This window comes from Tyto alba, unplaced genomic scaffold (assembly GCF_018691265.1).
Source record: "Tyto alba isolate M040663 unplaced genomic scaffold, T.alba_DEE_v4.0 Super-Scaffold_1000006, whole genome shotgun sequence".
NCBI lineage: Eukaryota > Metazoa > Chordata > Aves > Strigiformes > Tytonidae > Tyto > Tyto alba.
In genome coordinates, this window is record NW_024881272.1 from 23,258,185 (window position 1) to 23,281,597 (window position 23,413).

The 23,413-nt window shown below is 44.6% G+C and overlaps 1 protein-coding gene across 19 annotated transcripts in view; it reads left to right on the forward strand.

Moving 5' to 3' along the window:
- Positions 1–2,208: 2,208 nt before the first annotated feature.
- The window catches only part of PTPRF (protein tyrosine phosphatase receptor type F), a 389,043-nt gene continuing 367,838 nt past the window's right edge, over positions 2,209–23,413 (forward strand). For 12 of the 19 annotated variants that reach the window (XM_042803813.1, XM_042803856.1, XM_042803839.1 and 9 more), the window contains exon 1: positions 2,504–2,626. The gene's annotated coding sequence lies outside the window, so the exon portion shown is untranslated. Of the gene's footprint in view, positions 2,351–2,503; positions 2,627–23,413 lie in introns of those variants that run through there. The other 7 variants (XM_042803865.1, XM_042803878.1, XM_042803880.1 and 4 more) reach the window with 2 other exon arrangements.

Genomic DNA, 23,413 nt, shown 5'->3' on the forward strand with positions numbered 1-23,413 from the left:
AAGATTATGGGTGTGTACGTTTGCTCTGAAGAGCTGGATCAAAGGGAAGGAAGAGCTACCAGGAGCAGTGACCTCCAAATCGGGTACTGCAAATAGGCACTGAGACTTTGCTTTCCAAAATGCTTACTACAGCAACGGCTGGGCAGGCCAGAGCCATGAGAGCTACCAAGACGACACAACGGGGTGCTACATATAAACTGGTGGATCAATCTCAGGGCTGTAGGACTGTTGTACACCTCCTTCCAGAATGCAGCTCTGGCGACAACATGCCAGTGTATTCTGTAGTAAGCAAACTGCTGAAGTGGATGCCTTTGAGGAGCAGTGCCCCATGACTACAAAGTCCTCAGGCAGGTAAAGGGGTGACAAACCGGCCACCTCATACTCAGTGGAGAACAAAGCACCAGTGCTCACTGGGCTCACACTATTCATAGCCTTCCAGGTTTTTACATCATGAAGGAATGGAGTGCATGGGGGAATAATGCAGAGGTTTGGGTGGTAGCGGTATGTGAAAACTCTTTGTTTCACGATTCAAATGATTAATGGCTTACGCCCATGGGACAATCATTTACCTGCAAGTCTTAGCTAGAAGCTCCAGGGCATCAAAAGTTTATGAGGCAGCTCTGTGTCACTCACATGAATCCACATTTGTGAAGGTGTTTAGAAACCTGCACTTTTAGGTGTCTAAAAGTATCTTAAAAATCTGTCCCATAGATTGGTCCCGTATTTCAGTGTCTCCGCTCAAAAGTTCTTAAGCACCTGACAAGGTTAGCAAAGGAGCAGTAAGCCACAAATCTTCCATTTTTCAAGCAAACTTCAAAAACCTGTCACTTCCACATAAAATGAACAGGGGTCTGGTTGACACAACCCACTCGAAACTTGCCAAAATGGCTGCTGTGCAGGCGGAGGGAACGGCTCTGCGGGCCCCGTGAATCCCCGCTCTGGAGTGGGGATCTCCTGGCTTCCCCGTGGTCTTGCACTGCGGAGCATCCTGAAGCAGATCCAAATTTTAACATGGAGAGTAGAGCCCATGGGCACTTTGGCAGTGCTGCGTGGCACTCAGCCAGCACCACTTACTCTAATCTCCCTGGCCTCACTGTGTAATGCACAAAAGGGCTGTTTTGCAGCAACATTTGGATAGTGAGCGGGAAGGAAAATATCCCCAGAACCAAAGGCTTTCAGTGCCAGAGCTTCCTGCCGCGTGGCAGGGGTGTAAGACTGGCTTCAGGTGCTCAGTTTAGGGCAGAAGTGAGTGACACAGGAGGGACCGGGCATCGCGTTGAGGAACGCGAAGCCCAGAGCTCCTCAGAGTTTGAGGGAACCACGCTGGGGCAGAGGAAGAACCTCTGCAAACCATCCGGCTCTTACCACCCCCCCCCCCCCGACTGAGCGGCGATGAGAGGACAACGGCAAAAGATCCTCAAAGGAACACAGTTACCGCGCAGGAGGAGAAATCCTGGCGACCACTGAGGGGGGAAAAAGTGTACATGCCGTGGGAAAGGCCGGTGACCCCAGCCCAGCGCGCAGAGAAGGGCAGCAGAGCGAAACCGCCGTGGTGCTGCCCGCGCTGACGCAACCCCGGCTCCTGGGGTGGGTTGGGCAACGAGCCAGAGAGCACCCACACAATCGGTGCAGTTGACCGACTTAACCCTTCCACGATCTAAAAGGATGGCGAGAAGTCCCCCCTCCGCTTCTCAGCTTCTTAGCTCGGGGCCCCGGGCGGGGAGGAACCGGAGCGATGAAGCGGCTGAAGGAGCGGCGTGCTCGGTAACCGCACGGGCGGGAACAACGCCCCGACACGGCCCCACCGATTCGCAAACCGCAACAGGTCTCAGCGTGGCGCTCACCCGCCGCTACTGACGGGCGGACCCCGCGGGTGGGTGGGGAGGGCTCCGACCCGCCTCTCCACGGGCACCACGCGTTCCAGCCCCCGCCGGCGGCCACCTCGAGTCTGACCCACACTCCGCCCGGGGTTAGGAACTGCCCTCCGAGGCCCGGCGGGGGCCCCCGGCCCTCTCCCGTGGGCTCCCGGGCGGCTGCCCCCCGCGGCGGCGGGGGAGGGCGGCGGGGCCCCCCCCCCCCCCGCCTGCCCGACCGGGTCCTTCCGGCGCCGCCGCTAGAGCGCCCGCCCCGGGCCGCGGCCGCGCCCTCCTCCGCCCCGCCGGGCCGCCCCCCGCCCACACCTGGCCGGGGCGGGCCCTGCCCGCCGGCTGCGGGCCGACTCGGCGGGCAGGAGCGGGCGGTAGCGCAGCGCCAGGCCGCGGCGGAGCGGAGCGGAGCGGGGCTCGGCCGGGAGCAGCGCCGCGCCTCGCCGGGGGGCCGAGCGCGGCAGCCGGGGCGCAGCCCGGCCCAGGTGAGCCCGCGGGCGGCAGGTGGCGGCGGCGGCGGCGGCGGGGCGGTCGGGGCTGGGCTGGGCTGGGCTGGCGGCGGGGCGGGCGCGGTGCGCGGCCCCGGCAGGGGCGGGCTGGCGGCGGCGCGCGCGGAGCGCGGTCCCGCGTGGCGGCGGCGGCGGCGGCGGAGGCTGCGAGAGCGGAGCGGAGCCGCCGGGCGGTCGGTGGGGAGCGGAGCGGAGCGGGTTCTCGCGCGGCGCCTGGAGGCAGCATGCGGGCGGCGGAGCCCCGGAGCCCCGGTAAGTGGCTGGGCTGCGGCGCCTTCCTCCCCGCTCAGCCCCGCGCCCCGCTCCCGGAGCGGCGGGGTGGGCTCCCGGGGAGCCGCTAAACTCCGCCGCCTGTTGAGCCCCGGCGGATCGGCTCCCCCCCGAGCGCCGGCCCCGCCGCCGCCGCCCCGGGCGCTCCCGCGCGGTACCGGAGCCCTCGGCCCGCCGGCTGCGCCCCTCGGGGGCCTCCCCGGGTCGCCGGGGAGCGGGCAGGCACCTGCCGGCGCCGCGCCGCGGTGCCGGGGGCGCGGGGCTCGCCGCCGCGGCGTGACCTTCCCGGCGGGCTGCGGCGCTCGGGGCAGCCCCGGCGGGCGGTCCTCCCGCGGGGGGCGCGTGCGTGTGTGTTTGTGTGTGCGTGTTCGGGCGCGGTGCCTCCGCCGTGCCGGGGAGGCGCGGGGCGATCGGTAGCGGCCCGAAGCGTTTCCCCGCGGCGGGCGCCGGCCATTCCGCGCCGGGAGGCGGGAGGGCGCTGCAGCGGGGCGGGAGCCGGGCGGCGGGGGGCGGCAGATCGCGCCTTCCCACCCGCCCCCCCCCCCCCCCCCCCGGTGGGGCGAGCCTCCGCCTGGGAGAGCGCGGGGCTGCCGGGCGGCGGCGTCTTGGGTGGCGAGAACAAAGGGCCCCCGGCGGGAGCGGGCAGGGAGCTCCGCCGCCGCGCCCGGGGTGCCGGCTCCCAAACCCGGGGCGGGGTTCACCCCCTTCTCCCGGGGGAGCGCGGCTGCAGGCTCCCCCGAGGGCCGGCTCCTGCCCCCCGCCGCCCCCGCAACCTGTTGGGCCGCCTGCCTGGTCGGGAGCCCCGGGGGGGGGGTGCTCGGGGGGGCGCGGGCAGTTCTCCCCCGTGGGACACCCGAGGGTGCCGGGCTCGCGTGGAGGGGCGCTGGGGTGGGCGCAGGCAGCCTGCGGCGGGCGGGAGTTGGGGCTGAGGGTGAACGCTGCAAACGGGTGTGATTGCCTTCCCGGTGGTTTTGGCACCGAGAAACTGCTCTGAGACCCAACTTCAAGCAGTTCCAGTACCTGGCGTAAATTGAAATTAATGAAAGAAAGTATTTCCGCGCTGTTAAACAAAGATGTGTTCCCGCAGACCTCTTGTGTGGAAGAGATGTGCAGTTTCCAGGAGACTGACTGGGGCAGCTGTTTTAAAGTGCTTTGGAGTTTTGTGTTTATTTCAGATGTAACCAAATGAAGCTGTATTGTCAGTATCAAATAAAACATTCTCTTGTCAAGTGTAGAATTGAGCTGTAAAAAGTGATTTAGTCTGAAGATAACTGGATAATCAAAGCTTTAGATGTAAGTTACATTGAATATTTGCTGGTTTAGAGATCTCTGGAGGTGACTTACCTGGGCAGGGATGGCGAGCAAATAGTTTTCCTTATGTTTGTTTTCCAACTTAAACGTTAGAGAAATGACAGATTTAATCTGAGATTATTACAGTTCTGTGCTGCAAATGACTTACCTCCATGTCTGGTTACTGGGTGATTATTCCAAGCCTGCCAGGGTGGCTTTGAAAACAGTTTTTCAAATAAAGTCCATTGCACTCATCATGATAATGCAGGAAACGCGTTGCTCACGAGAACGGTTTTACGGAGGTAGCTAGTGTACTTTAATCCTGATTTTATTATTTCTGCCATGGTGGTTCGCTGTGGGGCTGAGGACGTAGGTGTAATAGATATCCGTACGTTGAAGCACATGATCAGCAGTCTGAACTTTGAAAGCAAGAAGTAAAATCTGCGTGGCAAAACGGCTGGTTTGTGATCTGAGTGTCTGGTGGGTGATACCAGACACTTATTTAAGTTCTCGGTTTCTGCCTCTGACCGACCATCTTAATGTGCAAGTTTCCTAGCATACGTCACTGGCATGCGTCGTGGTAGTTGAAATAGGATGCAGCAGGACCATATGCTCGAAGGGGTTAAAACAGCTAATGTCCAAAGAGTTGCTGCATCACTTCAGCTCAAGAGATTTTTATTATTCAGCTTAGTTACAAGTATTGCCATCTGCCCTTTTCTTTGCATGTGCATGTCCATAAATATGTGTTGGATAAATACTGGTTGGGGCTGTTAGCAAAGTAGTAGAAGCCACAGACAACATTTTATTCTCGTGCATGTTGCCAGTGAAAATGTCAGTTGCTGCAAAATCAAGTAGAAGCCGTCCTACATTGTGTCTGCATTTGGTTGTGGGTTGAGAGGTATGCAGGTATTTTTAATTATTATTATTATTTTTTTTTTAAACTAAGTCCTGCTGTTGGGAATGTGCAATAACTGTCATTGGCAAAAGGAGAGAAGACAGTCAAAGCTTGTGATTGTAAGGAGAAAGATCTAAGCTTGTGGGTAACAGAGAAGAAATGTTTTCCTCTTTGTGTCCACATAATGCAGGGCTGTGGGAAGATATGCTTAATGAGGATGATTATTGCTGTGGCTTTCCATAAATCCACTTGTAATGGAGGCTTTGTACAGTTACTTCTGAATCTGTACATTTAAAAACTGCAAATAGCGATAATGGAGTTGGCTAATAGCAGACTGTCAAGTAAGTGCAATCCTTGTGATAATGTTCAGCCATAGATCTCCATTTAAGTATTACTTTTAAGCAGAAAATGTTTCTTGTAGGTCATAGTATATGCAATTAGGAGGAAAAAAACACAGTTGTTGCTGCCTGTTCTTGAATCTTAACCAGCTAACTTTAATTGTGCAAAGGGTACTTTTTATCTCCAGCCTTTTATCAGATAGCAGGAGATCTTCAATTCAGTAGATCTGTTTGATGTGAATTTGGATACTAGAAAGAAATAATAATAATAGTAGTCAGCTTAAAAAACCTGACTGAAGAGGTCTGCCCGAGCAGTGAACGTGTGGCTGCGTGCAAATTGAAGTTGGGACTTGTGCCTTTTTGAAGAATTGCAAACTTCCCTATAAAGCATTGGAGCTGAATGCCACCAGGCAAGAGTCAGAGCTGATCTTGTTAGTAGTATTAACCAGGACAAACCTTTCTGTTTCAGTGGTTTTTTTCAGTGCCTCTTAGAAGCCAGGGTTAGAGAGTTTAAATTACTCGTGTCTGTTTCGCAACTTAAAAATAAAGGTGAAGGTAAGACAGTAAGGAAAATGTTTAATGTGCTATCTTACCCCAGTACAGAAGGATGTAAAATCATGTATTACCTTCAAGTAAAGCACTTGTAATAGCTACTGGATGTTTTATATAATGCTGTGAATGAATGCAGTTTTAACTGATGTAGCTAAGAAACAGCTTTTGAAGAAATCTGACATGTGAGTTGCTTATATTTATGTTTGGAAGAATTCATTGAGAAGTATTTGTGATGCTCACTGTCGTTGCGGACTCTCCTTTAAAAGCAATGTCTTGACTTTCATCTTTCATATAGTTTGTGAGGGTTCCTTACATGGATTTACTTTTGCTCAAAATCTGACCATAAAAAGGTATGTAGAAACAAAGCTTAGTAGTGTGCTGTTCAAATCCAAAATATATGCTTCCTTTCCAGTAAAAACTTATAATTACATGGGGTGGTAGCTAACTGGAAAGTATTGCAAAACATATGTAAGAATACTGTCGTACAAACTCTAAAACTGACGAATGACTCACTGTGCCAGTGCTATATCAAATTCTATCTATACACAAGGTTTAAATGACAAGTTTACTTTAGGCAGGGAATATGCAATTTTCTTGTACTCTTTCTTCATCTAATGTCAAGTGAGCTTAATGAAATGGTACATGTGGGCATACAGGAGGCACCAGTTGTAGAGCTTTAATGAGCAAAGGGAACAAGCACTGCTTGGCTCTGTCTGTGAAGATGATAGAGATGTAGCTACTCTGTATATTAAAAACCAAGTTCATGGTACTGATGCATGTCTTGAGACATTTGTTTCTTTTAATGTACTTCACCATGATTTGTTTATGTGCATCTGCTAACATTTGTTCTGTTTTTGTTTTCTATAGGAGAGAGTACTTGTGCTTTTAGTAGGTTTTGTAGTCATCTTTACGTATTTGTGTTAGTTGAGTTTCCAACTGGCATTCCAGAATTCTGGCAATATTTTTGTGAATATAAAATTCAGGTCACTACCAAAATGAAAATGGGATGATGTTCGGCACGGGAAAGGGGCCCATGACTGTCGGTTAAAGAGGAAGAGACTGCTTTCTACTGCAACAACGCAGGTTTTACTTGTGCCTTTGACACTGTGATTTATTATGAGAATCTTCATAGAGCTTTGGAGGTCCACCCCCTCCAAACCCAGGACATGTAAACAAGCAGTAATGTCCAGTAGCTGGGAAGCCTCTGCGAGCTGGGAGGAGGGTAGGGAAGATGGTAGAGTGGAGGTATCAGGATGTTGTGCTGTTACCTTGTGTCTCGACTGTATGTCTGTGGATGCCAGGGTGCCTGACGAAACACCCGTGGGGAAGCCTAGTCTGCAAAGCTAAGGAGCCCAGTTATCTACTCAGCCCTAGGTGGAAGCCTTTAAACTCTCACAACCTCTTTTAATTTCTTGTGCAGCTATAATCCATTCTGCCACAAAGCCTTATGCCTTCTGCTCTCTGTAAATAGTTATCTTTCTGGGCTGTGGGGAAGACGTAGTGCACGTCCTTGGTCTTTGTCTTGCATTGTTCATGAGAGCTGTAGTGACCAGCGCCTGCAAGTAGTTTTACTGTTTGCAGGAAGGTCAAAGTCTCCTCGGGCTGTGGAAGGAGGCTAAGGAAGGGAAGCTGGAGCACTTGCTGTTTAATGTCAGTGTGCACACAGTGTATATACACCTGTGCCTTACTGGAAGGAAAAAAAATAAAACAGGCCTTGCTCCTTCAGGGGCCATATTTGAGAACTTTTCTGAAGATAAAAAGTACAGAGGTAAGTTAGGTTTTTTTGGAACAGAGGATGGAAGCAGAGTATGCAAAAAGCCTGACTGAGTGCAAAATTGACAAAAGCATCTCCTAATACCTGGGCTCAGTACTTGGAAGAAGTAGCTGTGTTTGGATGATTTTGTTAAGTGCAATCCACTGTGTAGCTGAAATACAGCAATACCATTAATCCGGCAAGGGATAGGGTAGTCCCACTCTTAGACTTGTCCATCAGAAGACATAGAAGCTTCTAGTTTACAACCTGTCCAAAAGACATTTATTTCTTGGCACAAAATTTCAGCTGCAGCTGGCAAGTGGGTAAGTACTTTCTTTCAGTCTTACTGAGAAAGAGAGGAATTATTTAGGTTGGCACAAGAAGTTTATAGTTCAGAGTTGTCAGACGAAATTGAACAGAGAAAAAATGGGAAGGCTGGGCATGTGGCATTGCTCTTTCAAAAACAGTGCTGAAAATCCCGTCAACACTTGAAACCAAACAAACATGCATGTGCTTGACCATGGTGAGGAATTACGTATTGGCTTCATAGGCCTTGCTTCTGTGTTTTTTTTATGGGTTTTTTTTGTGTTTTTTTTTTTTTTTGCCCCCCCCGCCTTCCTTCAAATGTAGTGTTTGACACTGAATTGAATGTGCGTATACAAAGGTAACATCTGTTCTATTTTGACATCCATATAGCACAGTTGCTTTTTTATCCCTCCAGCGTATGGATTCTTCTCCTGTGTGTCATCCTTGCTGCTGAAGGCAGCCGGACACTTGAGCTTTTAATAATATCTCTTCTTTCTTCAGGAGCAGGAACTTATCCATGGGATGATACTTGATTCTTCAGTTAGATTTCCTCACAAAATGAGATCTTCGAGTGTTTTGGAAAAGCCATTATTTTTCTAGAGGGTTTTGTGAGTAAGGTTGGAAGAGGGATGATTGTGTGGCTTTTCTGCAGGAGTTTTGGTAATTATATCAACAGGTTAGATTTTCTGCACCAACTTAGATGTATTTTGATAGGATCATTAATTGGGAAGGTAAATTGGATCTGAGAAGCATGAAAGAGGCTAGTCTAGTGTTTGGATTTTAGGGTACATATTAAAAAAAAAAATATGTATTTTACCTGGCAGATATTATGTTTCTGATCTTTTATCTTGAAGGACAACCATAGAAGTGATAAAGAGGATCCTTTTGGACACTGTGTTAAGAATGTCTTGAGGTATTGTGTACTTGGAAGACATGAGATGGGGGGGAGAGGAGGAAACGGTGACCTCTTGTTTTTGGTTGGAGTCACTGCCTTTTTATAAAGTACTGTTTTCCTCAATTACAAAGGAGTTATGTTTGTTTATGTCTTATTAAGTAACGTTTGTTTCATGAAATTTGATCAAAGGTTTAGTTGTTGCAGAATCAATAATAATTCTCTTAAAGAAAAACCTGTAATTTATGAACGTACTGTCCATTGTCTTTTAACTACTTGTAATACAAAATTTGCAAGATTGCACAGATTGACTAGGAGATGCACACAAAATCCAATAATACATTTTCTGTGTCAAAGTTCAGTGAAATATGAAACATAAATACCGTAAACAATGACAATTAGCCTCTTAAACCTATGAACTGGAAGGTGTGGAAATAATTTTGTAATATATATTATCATTGGTTTTGTTGAGACTGTTCTTGTGCACCACCAAAATTCCTTTACAGTCTTAATGTATTCTAATATCTGTGTTACGTGGTAAAAAAACAAGGCTTCTAAACTTGTACTGAAACTGAGGAGGAAGCGTGCATTCTTGAACATGCATTTTAGATACTGACTGTCTCCTCACTGTAGCCTTGTTCATGGGTAGCTTCCGATTAATAAAGTGGACACTTGAAGAATTACACCTTGAGAGACAAGTGTTTCAGCAGACTGTAGAGTTATTGCTCTAATTCTGCCTCCTGATGTGAAGGTAGAGCTACAGACTTTTGGAGGAAAGTTTGTCACCTTCAGTATACTTGTGAGATGGAAGTCTGTTGCTAACAGAGTTGCTGCTCTTGTTGATTTCAGTTTTCTGGATCCTGCTACATTTTTGGAGCCTGTAAAACTACACTTTATGCTTTGGGTGTAGTGTTAAGTTAGAGTACCTGTTTGAGGCCTTTTGGCTCAAAAAAAAAAGGCATTTTAGAGAGCCCTTCCATTAACCTAATTTGCTAAGTTTTCTCCAATTGAAGGGGGTTCATTTTAGCACAGGTCAGTAGGTGCCAGATCCACCTCCTTCATGCAGGGAGAGCTCGTGGAAGCCTGTAGCATGACCATGATTTTAGCTGCTTTTTGGGGGCTGATGCGAAGCGTAGTTTTGTTATTCGTATCTGGATTTTGGATAAGACTGAAGCGAGCGTGGGCTCTCACTGCCCCTGCATTTGAGTGGGCAGGTACCGTCCCTCTCACAGAGACGTCTGCCTGCTGGCAGAGAGCATTGCACTTTGTTTTTCTTTCTTTGCTGCTGCCTTCCCTGGCTGTCTGGGTCTGCAGCTGAGGCCGTGATGACAAGGGGCACCTCTCACCTGCGCGCAGGAGAGGTGCACAGAAGTGTAGTGTGTGTGCCTCAGTGCTAAAACTCCAGCAGCTCTTTAGGAGCAAGCTGTTACTTCTGATAATTGTGCTTGGCTCCTACTACGTTTCTTACCTGAAGCTTTTTCTTTGTAAGCAACATAATAATAAAATACTATCTCTGTGCCAGTCTCTTGCTTATGCCTGTGGAAGGAGTAAGGAGCATCATGATTTATAAGAAGGGAGAGTTCTGAAGGGTTACGTGGAAGCAGAGTGTAATGCTCTTCCTTAGTGATCCCCCACCCTGATGTCAGAAAGCTGGGCATCCTTTAAGAACAGTATTTAACTAAAGTGTGATCGAAGGCTTCTTCATTGGCCAAAACCATATAGATAGATGGGAAAATGTTTGTCTTAAAATGACTTGCACGGAATTACTAGGATCAGCAACTTGACTTCAGTGACAAGGAGTGTCTTTAATACACTAAAAATCATAAATTGTGTTTTGTTTGCTGAGATCATTAGGTGTTCAGGGTAGGCAGCATGAATTGTGCGGTGTTAAAGATTACATTGCATACCAGTTATGTTGCTGGAAAGCATTTGTAAATGTAAGCTTAAATTAGAGATGTGTTTTGTGTTGTTTTTTTTTTTTTTTTCCTCCGTATTAAACTTTGAAGAGTTCTGCTTTGAAGACCAGTGAAATTTTGATGCTCTTAAACATTGTCTACAAGGAGCAGGTTGAGGGATCTCCTGACCTCCTGTTTGTCTATTTTTTTTTTTTTTTTTTCCCTTTGAGCTGATACCTCTATTGTATGTTGGTTTTTGATGTTTGAGAAATGCAGACATTCTGGTCTTGGCGCTTAGGTGATAGAATGGGCTGACACAACTGTGCAGGTTATAAATGGAGGATGAGTTCTCAGATATTGGCTTTCTTTATATCTGAAGTGACTTAACAGCCTCTTGGATTCTTGTTGCACAGTGTAATTAAAATAAACACTATAATGCTAATCATTTATGTATTTTTGCCTGTGGGTGAAGTTTTAAATTAGAAGTAGCTATACTTCAGTACTTCAGTGGAAGTGTTGTTTTTTTTTTTTTTTTGTTTTTTTTTTTTTTTTTTTTTATTATTCTAATGTTGCCTGTTTCCAGTCTGGTAATATTTCTGTGAGAGTGCATAAAAAATATTGCTAGGCAGATTTGTTTTTGTTTTTTATTACCTAATTGTATATTCTAGTAACGATGTAATTATTGCTTTTAACAAAAACTGCCTGACTTGAGTGTTTAATTCCATCAGACTCAAGCAGCCACTGATGAGGTGATAAATGATAGGTTATATGTAGAAGTGGATTTGCAATTATTTGCTGCTTTGGGGGGAAAAAGAAAAAAAGATGTTTTGTTTCTGTCCAATGACTAATGTTGAAAATGAAAGCGGCACACCAGATGTTTTTTCTAATGACTGTGGTTCAAGGTCTCTTTCGTACAGAGGAGAGTTTTGACTGAGTTCGTCTCTTGGCTTTGAAGTTTCTCTTGCTTGTTAATGCAGCAGTCCTCTAAATCTTTTGCTCCGTACTTTTCCGCGGATGCGTTTTATGGAAGAGCTCGTTTACCAACCCTTCATGCGTCTCGCAGCTCCCCGTTGATCAGGAGGTGGAGGGGTGACAGCATTTTTACAGTGCAGGCTGAGCACTTCCATTCATTTGTGTTTATATCATAGAATTAAAACAAGAATAAGTGTTTCGCTTTATTTGTTGATGTCTGATTAGGAATTAGTGGAAGAAACTGAATTGCTGGTGTGATTAACGGTAGGTTTTGTTTCTGATGTATGAAAGGACTCATTGTCTAAGGCTTTTCCTCCATCGCTCTCTGCCTAATCCGTCTGAAATTACACTAACAACGGCAGTGCTTGAGGCTCCTTGTCTTGTTTTCCTGTGTACTTAATCATACAGTTGGAAAAATTGCTTCTTCCAAGAGATGGTTGCTTCTTGTGCCGAATCTGCTGTCACATCGTAGGGGCCTTGCTAATAAGATGGACATTAGTTTGGGGGCTCTAGACGGGAGAAGGTGGTTAATCTGAAATCTATAAACTGATCCAATTTATGCTACGTTTGGGTTTTGAGTCTGGGCCTGATGGCTTTGTTAACAATGTCTATCATCTGTGTCTTTGCAGCTGTGACTGAAGGAGGTGAGTTGCCCCGTGCTAACTCTTAATTCCTCCCAAATTTTTGTTAGATCAACTTTCTGTAATTGCTGATATAGTATTTCTGCAGGGAAGAACTTTAAAATTGCTCAGTGTATGTTTTCAAAAGCAATTTTATAAGTTTGAGGTTTGTAGAAGCGAAGACATTTCTAAACTATATAGCAAGAAATTATAGTCGACACGACTGTTCCTCTTTCAGAAAAATGCCAGAAGAAACACAATACCCCACCCCACAAACACTAGCCTTTCTTTTCCTCTGAATCGGGTTGTCATTCCAAGGTCTCAGAGTGATTTAAAAATATAAAATAAACTCCCCTGAGGAATCTATTAAAAATTATTTGGTTCACTGAACATTCAGTACACGTTCAGTCTTGGAATCCATTACGTGCCTGTAGAAAGACTTTAAAAATCCTCTCCGTTGAAGTTGGTCTGAGTTGTGTCCCTTTGGCAGGTGGTCATGAGGGAATGTCATTGCTTTATTTTCAAAACAGAAGTGTGTGGAATTAATATTGATTTTTATTATAGCTGTCTCTTAGTGCCGCTGTATCCAGGGGTCATATGTCGGCTCTGCTTTTGTAGTGGCAGTTTTCCCTGTTCCTTTAGTTGAAGTCTGTAGTTGTGGAGTTCTGGAAATAATTGGGAACCGCTGTTTTTTTTTCCTTTGAATTCAATTTGTAAAGCTTTATTACCTAGAATTAAATGCTTTTCAGGTTGAAATGCTGCATAAATTCTTGTTGAATGGAGACAAATGTTGTGAGAAATCAGTGAAACTAAGCCATATTTTAATCCTAGATTTATTTTTATTTCTGTTGTCATACATTGATAACACTTTGTATCTACTTTGTCCATCTGCATTGGTGTTTTCTTGTTCTGATAATTTTTAATGGTTAAGTTGGGAGAGACGATGTGTGTTAGATTTTCGCTTACAGTGCGGTTGCGTGCTGTTACATGGGTTTTATTTCCAGGTACCTGGTGTAGGTGTTGACGGTTCCCATCTGCACATGCTACCTTTGTGTGCTGAGGAGAATTGTTGTGTTATTCAGCAAAATTATTTATTTTGGAAGAACTTTCCCATGTTTTCAGCTCATAACGGAGAACTGTGACGTCTGCTTTGTTGTTTTTTGTATGCAAATGTTCATAGTTTTTCAGAGCCTAAAGTCAGGTAAGGACTTAAAGAAAAGACAAATAATGGGCAGTCCCTTCAGATATGCAAGTTTATTTGATTAACCCACCTGACCCGAAGCATTTGAGATCAGTTAAATATTTGGACAATCATCAGTCCTGTTTAGTCACATTTCATTAGGTGATGGCCTCTTCCATTTTGAATTTACTCTGTTTTGCTGCTCTTGCCAAGTCTTGTGTGATCTTGAAAGGGAGTTGTGCGTGGGGGGTATGGCAGGTGCTTTTGGGGGTGCTGCTGAACCAGGCTCCTGGGAGGAGCTGGGGATGGATGTACTGCAACAACTTCATCGGCGGTGGGTAGGGGATTGGAGGCAAGGGAGAAAATTGTTAATTGTGGATTGTCAACACCATAAAGGTTAGCTGGTAGATAAAGTTACTAACCTAAGCAGAAATAGTAATGCTGCCCTGAGAAGTGTAAAAGACTTGTCAAAACCTAATCTAATCTCCTGCATTAACTGTACATTGCAATAATGAATAAATGGAATTCCAGCAAGCTGAGATAGTCCAGTTTTAATAACTTCTCAAAAAATCAAAATGAAGTATTGCACTGGAAGAGGCATATCACGGTTATCCAAATTTCTTTCTATAGAATCATTTTAAATTTTATGCGAGCATACACTAATGGCTTAAACTCATTTGTTTCCTTGTCAACAGCTTGACCATTATTTTAATACAAAAGACATGGCTTTTTTTTTTTTTTATCTTGAACCAGTCTTGTTTTTCAATGGGTGTTGCAGCCAGCTGGAATATTGTTTGACTCATTAACTGCTGTGTTTTTGGTGCAATGTCTACTGTAAGAAAATAAAATTTATGTAAAACCAGTGACACTTTCAATTGTTGTATTTGCATTTAGGTTTAGGGGGAAGGGAGCAGGTGTTTATGCTGAAGCACTCAGTCATGCCCTTTTTCTGAAGATATGTGGCAATTCTGTTGCAACTGGGTAAAATTCATATCCTCACCAAAATCTGAGGAAAGTAAGGAGGAAATAGCTGCTGCAATTTTAACTTAATTTTAATTTTTAACATTTCTGGATGCATTGATGAGGCTGTTCTGGTAGATATATGGCTAGTAAGTTTTATGGGAGAAAAAGTTAGTACAAAAAACCCCACAAACATTGTGGGATTCAAATGTGGTTTTTAAGATGCTGATAGTACCTTTTTGTTTATACTGTCAAGAAAAGAACATGATTATAATGTGTTTTCATCATACAGGTTTTAAGTGACTAGGTGGGATTCAGCTCTGAATTCCTGACACTTTAGTGTCCAATTTGTGCATAATTAACTTAGGTCAGTTTTTGGAGACTCAAATGTTTCACAGGAAAATTAACAAGAAATTTGGTGCAATGTACTACTCTTTTCAGTATCCTTTTCTCACCTGAAATTACTGAGTTGTAAATATTTTAAATAGAAAATGGTTCTTAAACTTTGATTCTGAAATGAGCTATGAACAAGTATTCTCCTATATTTGTGGTCTTAAAGTGAAAAATGTTTTGATTAATAGAGCTACTACATTAGTTTTTATGGTAGCTTGCTGTGACATAAATGTAGTTTCTAGGTATGCTTAAAAGGTGTAAGTTTGGCAGACTTTCTGCTATATCTGTTCACATAATTGCTTTATGGGTTTGCATATAATCTCGTTAATTAAATTGTTCTTGCATGATCACTAAAACATCTCTGAATGGGTAAAAGGTGCTTTTTATGGACCAAAGGGTTTGTGGTTTGGTATCAGTTGTGTGGTGGGTGTTGGGTGCTGCTGTTAGGAGGGCAGCGTGATGTTGCTCTGAGCCTGCTGGAGGAAATGCAGTCATCTGAGCCATTGGAAATGAAAACAAAATAGTTTGGCCTAATGTGAAATAACTTGCACTGCTTGGTTTTGCAGTGCTGTCTTTTGTGTGCATCTACGCGAGGAACAAATGTGTTTGCAGGGTGGCTTTCTCCGTTAACGGCGTGATGGAGGGGTTTGTGTTCTCACCTCGGTTGGGGTGCAGAGCTGCCGGAGGGGGTGACACTGGCTGTTTGTCAGGTTGTCACGTTGTCCTCTGATGCTGCAAGACCTTCTCAGATGGGTTGTCTTGATATAACCAGTGTGGGTAAGTGGAAACAAATGACTTCAGAGGAGGTTTAAGGTAAAGGCAAGTGTCACTGTGAAGGTAACTTCAGGAGACCAATCCAGCCTGGCAGCCATGGGCTGAGTTTTCTGAGCACTGGCCGTGACCTTGGATGTGCATGGGTGAGCAGTGAGAGCTACTGACAAGCTACAGAAGTCCTGGGTGGATGTGTGGCCTCTTGCTTTGTTTAATAGTGGATTATTTTTTTTTTCTTTTTTGAGGAGGGACAGAGAAGACGCTGAATGTTCTCAGCTACAACGCTTTTCAGATCCTTATTTGAAAGTGTTTTAAACAAGGGACATCAGTAGCTGAGATACAAAGCAACCTTTTGAAGTTAAAAGTGGGTCTGCATGAAAATGAACTGCTTGTCTGTGAAAAGAGTCAAGTGTGAAAGGATAGGATGGTTTCACTAAATGAATTTGATAGTCTGAATAAGTGTGGTGAGGCAGAGAGGAGAATCTGGAAAGGTCAGGACTGAGCATGTGACTCAAGACAAGGCAGTGGAAAGACATGAAAGGAATTGAGTGGAAATGCCTCGGTTTACATTTTTTTATATCCATAGAAGTGATTTATTTTGGTGAAGGTGGTCATAAAAATGGAACTTTCGAAGCTTGCTGTGGAGAAGGGGGGAATCTGATTCCTTTGGGATCTTGTACCTTTTTCATTCAACTTTTGTGTAGTTTCAAATAGCTAAAAGATCAAAGCCCAAAGGAACTCCTTGTTACATGTGCAGTCCCTTTCGTAGGACTGCTCCATCCTACACACGCTGCAGTTGAGTGCTTTGGCAGCTTCTTGTCCCAAGTAGGGATTTCTTACGATTTGCTGGCTCATTTTCAGTGATCCATGTAACTTGCAGATTTTTAACTCTCAAATAATTTGTGACATGTTTTCTAGATCCCTGTTACTGTTTAGAAGGATGAAGTGTTGCGATATCTGCATTTGGTGTAGGTAAATGTGAGATGAATTTGCATTGGTAGGAAGAAACTGAACTTTCTGTACAAAGTAATGGACTCCAGGTTGACTGTCACCACTTGGGGTGGCATCTTGAGATGGACAGTAGTTCCATCAAACCATCAGTTCTGTGCTTAGTAGTGAATAAAGAAAGCATATAAAATCTTATGAAATGCTATGAAGAGTAAAGAATAAGATACAGAGCGTTATTATGCCATGTCTAAATCCATGGTTTGTCCATACATTAGATACTATGTCATCTCTCTTTCATCTCAAGAAGAATATAGAACATCTAGAAGTGTGGAGAAATGCAACACGAGTCACTAGAGATCTTTAATGGCTTCCATATGACAAACGACTGGGAAAGGGCTGTTTGAAGAAGGATGTGACAGAGGTTTGTGAAATCATGAGTAGCTTGAAGAGGGTTTGGCTATTTTGTCTCCCAGCGTAAGAGCAAGGGAAGGTCAACTAAACTTAGTAGGAGCCAGGTTCAGACCCTGGGAGGAGGAAGTGGTTCTTCACACAGGGTTTGTAAGCCTGTGGAACTCCTGGAAAAGGTCTTCTGTGAACTACTTGGTGGATAAATCGCTCTAGTATAAGGAAGTCCCTATCAGTGAAAGTATTGAAGGCTACAGAGGTGCTTGGGGAAGTGCAGATGTGCTCATCCTATTCTTGCTCTTCTCTAGCCCTGTGCTTACAAGGTTGTGTTGGAGACAGAGTATTAGGGTAGCAGGACCTGTGGTGTGACCCAGTGCATCCATTTTTACACTTGTGTCCTGTGCTTTGCCGTGAACTACATGAACTTTGTGTCTCCAGTTTGCTTAACATAGAGCAAGCCCCCTGCAGTAAAGCCTTTTCCGTGGAACTTACTTTCTTGAGCAAGAGCAATGAATAGATAAGCTGCAGCTGGCAAAAGCTGAAAGCAACAAGGGGGAGTTGCTGCTTTCCCATTCCCAGTTGCTGTGGCTTACCTTATGCTATTTTGGTGTTGGGCCATTTCAGTGAAGCAGCAGAAAAATAACTTAAGGGGGGAGGGGAAGAGCTGAATAGCCTTCTGCTGGTTAGTGGATTAAAGCAGTTCATGGATGCAGCGAATGCCCATGGGAATGGGACTGCACAGTCTGAGAGAAGGCAGCGAGGCATCTTCCTTTTTACCACTAGTAAGCCATGAGATAACTCACATGTCTCAGGGCACAGCCCACCCATCTCCCAGCTGCACAGTCCTCCATTGCTTACAAAGACTTTAGTGATTGATAAAGCAGCTTGTGGAAGGCTACAGCTCAGTATTACAGAAGAGAACTATCAAATTCTGCTGCAGTCTTTACAGTTCTTTGCAAGCTTAAGTAGATCACAAATGGGGCTCATGCAGGGCTCCATGCCAGCATCAGGTAAGTGGCAGCAGTGCCCAAACAGGCATGAGCAGTCCCTTCTGCAGTGGTGGTAACCTCCCTTGCAAAACCAGACTGCTGCTGGTGTAACTGGAGCTGCCTCCCACAATGTGCTGGGAGACTGCAACTCTCCTTCCTGTCCAAACCACCTAAGTGGTGGTGTTACCTGCCCCTGGCGCCTCGGAGTGCTCTGGAGTGAGGAGAGCACCTAAGTGTGCAGGTGGGCAGAAGTTATTTACTCACTTTTGCACTGAGGGAAGGATTAGGAAGTGTTTTCCCAATGCAGCTTGAGAAAGGGAAGGTGGTGGGAATTAGATCTGGAGCAGAGTTTCTCCCTTAGTGTCTGTGGGTGATAGCATGGAGGTGTTGCTTCCCCAGGGAATAGCAGAAAGCTAGTTCTGCTTCTGTGAAAGTGGATTGTTTTCTGTTCTGTTAGAATGAGTGCTTTTGTGTACAAAATGCTGATCAAGGTCTTCACACATTATTAGTGTGTGCAAAAGAGCAATGTTTGCAAATGTGCCCATTTGTTTTAAAACAGACGGATCATGCCTTATGCCTCCTTCGTTTGACATCAGACCCTCAAAAGGCTGTGAAAAGTTGTGATCTTCAGAGCTTTTTATTTTTATTGGATAAGAAGCAAAAAAAAGGCTGCTATATAAAATGAAAGAGAGAGCTGCTTTTAGTTGAAGGGAGTTACCTTGTGAATGTCACAGATACCTATGAGCAGTAATGGTAGAAGATAAAGATTCGTGTTTGAATTCTTCTAAGAGAACTAACACTCCAGACTGGTGGAAAAAATGTGTTTACTTTTAAAAAATATAATACAATATTAATGACTTTCAACTATTCTGCAAATGTCTTCATCTCTCTAGGTAGATCCTTCTACCATACCTATTTCAAAAGAGATTTGCTCTACTGCTTCTCTCTAGTGCTACATGTCAAAATAATTTTTCTCTCATGGACAGGCCAGCAAAATGTCACGTAGACTTTTTACCATTATCATTTTACTGTGAGCAGGTCAGCAGCACTTTATACAGGACTAGAAAATTTCCCTGCTTTTGCAAAGCTGTGTAAAAAGGCATATCTGTGGCCTATTTTTTAACACTTATGTAGTGTTTTAGATTCTCACAAACTTAGGTATTTTTTTTTTTCCCCCCAGAAAGCTTTACAATTCATTTTTAAAACAGTGCTAATTCAGTGTGTCTAACTAGCTGAAGATCATTAATAGCTTCTCTATTCAGTACCGTTGTGCAGTAAAGCTCCTTCTGGAGTGCTGCTATTAAATAATTCACTTATTTTCCTCAATTTTTTCTTCTGGTGGCCTAGCTTTTAAAATCTTTACTAAAATGTTGTTTGAAATCCTAATCTTATTTCTTCCTTAAAGATTAATTCCATTAGTGCATAGTTTATGGAGGAAAATACTCTATTATGGGTGAAACATATGTAACTTTTATGATGGATTTTGAAAACGTCAGTATGAATATAGGCAGGACTGGTGATAGAAGATGATTGTAGAAAAGTAGTATGTTTGGTTTAGCTCTTGGAGTGTATGTGTTAGGGTTGTGGATATTAAGGTAGGTAAAACAGGCTACATAAATGGAAATATATAGAGAGTGACGGAAAATAAAAACATCTTGATGCACATTTTTAAAATTGTTTTGGTCTTAGTCAGAAAAGCTTTCCAAAATTAAAACTATTCAGTGAAGGGAGTGGGTTATACTGTAACAACTACTTATTTTGAGGAGAAATTGCCCCCTAAACTTCTCCCACAGCCACCCTATCAGGAGTTGCTTTTTTCTGGGGATATGGCCTGGAGTCATAGCTGCTTGGGCATCAGTCATTGGTCCTCAACTTGATTTTTACCTGGGATTTGCACTGGCTCATTTCTTCATCTAGGGAACTGGTTTGTGATGAGTGATTTGCAATACAGTCATTTCTTCCACATTACCTGACAGCCTTTTTTATTTTAGTCCTTGGTGCACTGCCAGAAATAACAATTAAATCCAAACCCTTACCTGCATTTTATCGAGGACAGATTTGAACAGATTTCTGATGAGATCTTTGTTTCCTCAGGATCACTGTGGTGTTTTGGATGTTTTCCAGACATGTTTAATGGTCTTCAATCCCTTTTCTCCTGGGGTGCATGGAAGAAACTGTCTTTTCCTTGAGCTTGGTGACTGTTTGCCCGGAGGTGGTTTTCAGCCTGCCAGGACTCTGTGGGTCTGTGCTTGCCCTGTTGTCCTCAGCTCCCACTGGTTATGGTTGCAGGTATCCCCCTCTTCACAATGGTAGGGCATGACTTCGGTCACGCTGTGTCTCTGTGGACCGTTGTGCTCAGGGTTATCCCATGGAGATTGTGGCCTCAAGCAGCAAACTCCTTAGCTGGGAGCTGGGGAGAGGTCTGCACCTGGAGCAGAGTCGTCAATCTTTTCTCCAGATCAGGAGTTGTACCAAGCCACTCTCTGCTCAAGGGCAGGACTGAGTTTTCTTGGAATGTACTGATGGACGTGTTTTCCTTTGTGCTCCTGGTGCTTCAGAGCAGGAGCTGCCTGGTGTACCCGAGATGTCAGGAGGGCTTTCCTTGGCCAGGCAACCAGATTCTGTGGGTGAACCTCAAGACTGGTTGTCCTGGAGTGTAGAGCTCCAGTGCAGTGATACCTGACAGTGCTCTCACTGGACAACAGCACATGCTTAGGGGCTGTGTTGGGAAGCAGCAACCCCAGTGATGTGGTTGGGAGGACATTCTCTCCGCCTGTGCTTTGAGCAGGGGTGTTTCTTGAAGCTCTCACCAGCTGCTCTTCAGCATCACGCTTGCCCCATGCTGGGCATGAAGCTGCTGGACGAGTGCCTTGGCATGAGGCTGCGCTAGGCAGGGCTATGCTGAGTCTTCGTTTCCCTGAAATAACATGACTTCTGGTGCCCTTGCAGTTGTGCATGTGTGTCACATTGCTTGCAGATACCTGCAGTTCAAATGAGCATTTTGACTTCTGCTTAAAGATGGGAACAGAGGTTACTTGCCTGTGAGTGAAGTCCTTGAAGATGTGCAGACCATGAGTGTTTGTTTGCTCTTCTGGGCTTGCTGAGGGGGCCAAAGTTGGAAAGTACTCCGGGCTCAGCCCTTCACACCATGCCTTTGTCCATGTGTGTGTAGAATCAGTGCTGATCAATCTGAGGAGGTCCCTCCTGTTTCCTCTGGAGTGCTTTGTGGTTGCCCAGCTTCTGAGTGTAATTGTGGGCTACACACCTGGTGCCTTGAGTCAGTAGTTAAGTTCTCACCAGTTTCCCATCAGGTATGTGCCTTTCCCTGGTCTGTGGAGTTGCAGCTGCAGTGCTTGGATGTGGGGTTTCATGGCTGCCCCCTTCCACCTGTATTGCTCATTCCAAAGACTATTTGTAGCTGCTCATGATTTGCTTGCGAAGACTGCTGCTGGAAGTGAAACATTGCCCAATTGTATATTTCTTTATTTTAGCTTGGAAAACAGCATTTGACTCATTCACAGCATGATTCAAAATATTTATAGTACTTGAAATGCTTGCAAATACATGTTGCAAGCAACAATATAAGCAATGTCTTAAGCCGTGTGGAGTGGTTTAATCTATCTGAAACCGCTCCCTGGGTAACTTTTTGATCTTATCAATACAGAAGACTGACTCAGGGTAATTCAATCAGTGTTACTAATTTTTAAAGTAATAAAAATATCATTTGATATACCTCCAAATTGGCTAAAATACTTTTGCTGAAACAGAAGTTCTTCAGGTCTCAAACTTCTATAATTCTCTGTAAGTAAATAATAAAATGCTATTTGAATTTTATTTAGGAGCTTTATGTAAGGAATTGAAAGAGATGCCAGGCAAGGTGGACAAGGATCAACTGTGGCTGGGAAGATTTCACTTGAAGAGAAGCTGAACTGTTCTGCATCAAAAAAAAAGGCAAATCAGAAGGGGTATAAGAAGTCTAGAATGTAGTAAATTATTTAGGGAATCTAGGTCAGGAGATTGTTCTTGTGTTGAGACAGAAAGGAAATCTGAAACACTTCAAAATTGTTCAGTTCAAGATGGGTGAAATGAGAATCCTTTTTATGGTGCATGCAGGAAGACTATAGCAAGCGTTTGTATGGAAGGTCAGTTTTTAAAGTTCAGAAGAGGGTTATTTATACAGGTATTGGAGATATTTGTACAGGTATTGGGATTTGTGAAAACATGTAAAGAAGAAACAGAATGCCGCACTCCACCTTTTTTGAGCAATCCCTAACTGTTAAAAAGCTAGAATGAAGCTGTAACTGAACTAGACAGTTTTCTCTTTTGGAGGTTCTTACATCTTCCCCCAAGCCTTGCAGTGTCTCTGTAACAGGTTGGTGGTGTCTGGATGGGCTTCGAGGCTGATCCTGCCTTGCTTGTAGCATCCTCTGAGACTGGACATCATGTGCACCTCTGCAAGATCAGCAAAGTGCACTTCATAGACTACTATGCAAGTCAAAATTAATTAGAGAACATAGGTTTCCTGTGGAAAACTGGCAGATTGTGTCAGCGGTGTCGATTGGCTTCTTATCTGCAGGTATAATTGTAATGGATTTTAATATTTAGTTTAATATTGGTATCTGGTGTCATTTCTGCTGAATTGGTGCAGAGATTGCCATTGACTTCGGTGGACATAGGTCCAGGTCCCTTAGAATCAATCCTGTATCCTGTGTTAACTACTGTATCAAAAGGCCTGTCTACCCTTACTTGATAGTTTTTCACCCTTGAATGAAAATACTTTAAATGATAAGCAACAGTCTTGTGTATTGTTAATCTGGGAGGAATTTACCAATTACCATGATCCCAAAAGTCTGCCCAAAAGTCTTGCCCAGCCAGCAGTATTTTTAGCAGTCTGTCTCTAAAGCAGGTCATAGGAGTTCTTTTTAGCTACAACTTACTACTATAATCTGCTTTGTTTTGGGAACACTTCATTAGTTTCTCAGAACTGGGGCAATGACTGAAGGTCATCTCAGAGGAGAAAACTGGTTTTAAATCTTAAGGTTTAACCTTGAGGAATGTGATGGTGAAAACTAAATGTGCCAGGCAGAACTGAGGTTGCAGTCACCCTGACAAAAACTGTTGGAGTAAGTGATGACTGAACAGAAAGGACAGGAAAAAACAGAGGACTTGAAATCTATGTGGTTGGTACCTCATGTCCATCTTGCAAACCCATGTGTCAGATAATTGGTGTCCCTGATCCACAAATGACAAAATGGAGTTGTACAGATTTACCTTACCTGCAGCAGCTATTAAAAAGTTTGGATGAAAATATATTAAAAAACACAAAACAAAACAAACTTTAACAAAAACCATGTGATTTTTTTGTGATTGCAGGGCAGCAAATTGGTCTTTAAATGGGTGCGTTGGTAGGGGAAAATAAAATCTTTGGTCTCATCCGCAGTTTAAAAAAATAGATTTAGAACTAGTGTATAAACTAATTTTCAGTGGAAACTGGAATGTATCTGGCAAAGTTGCCACCCTTATGTTCGTTCTTCTCCATCTTGTGCAGAAGTAACCTGAAAACCATCTTGTATTTGAGAAAATCACCAGCCACAGGATCACTGGGTTGTG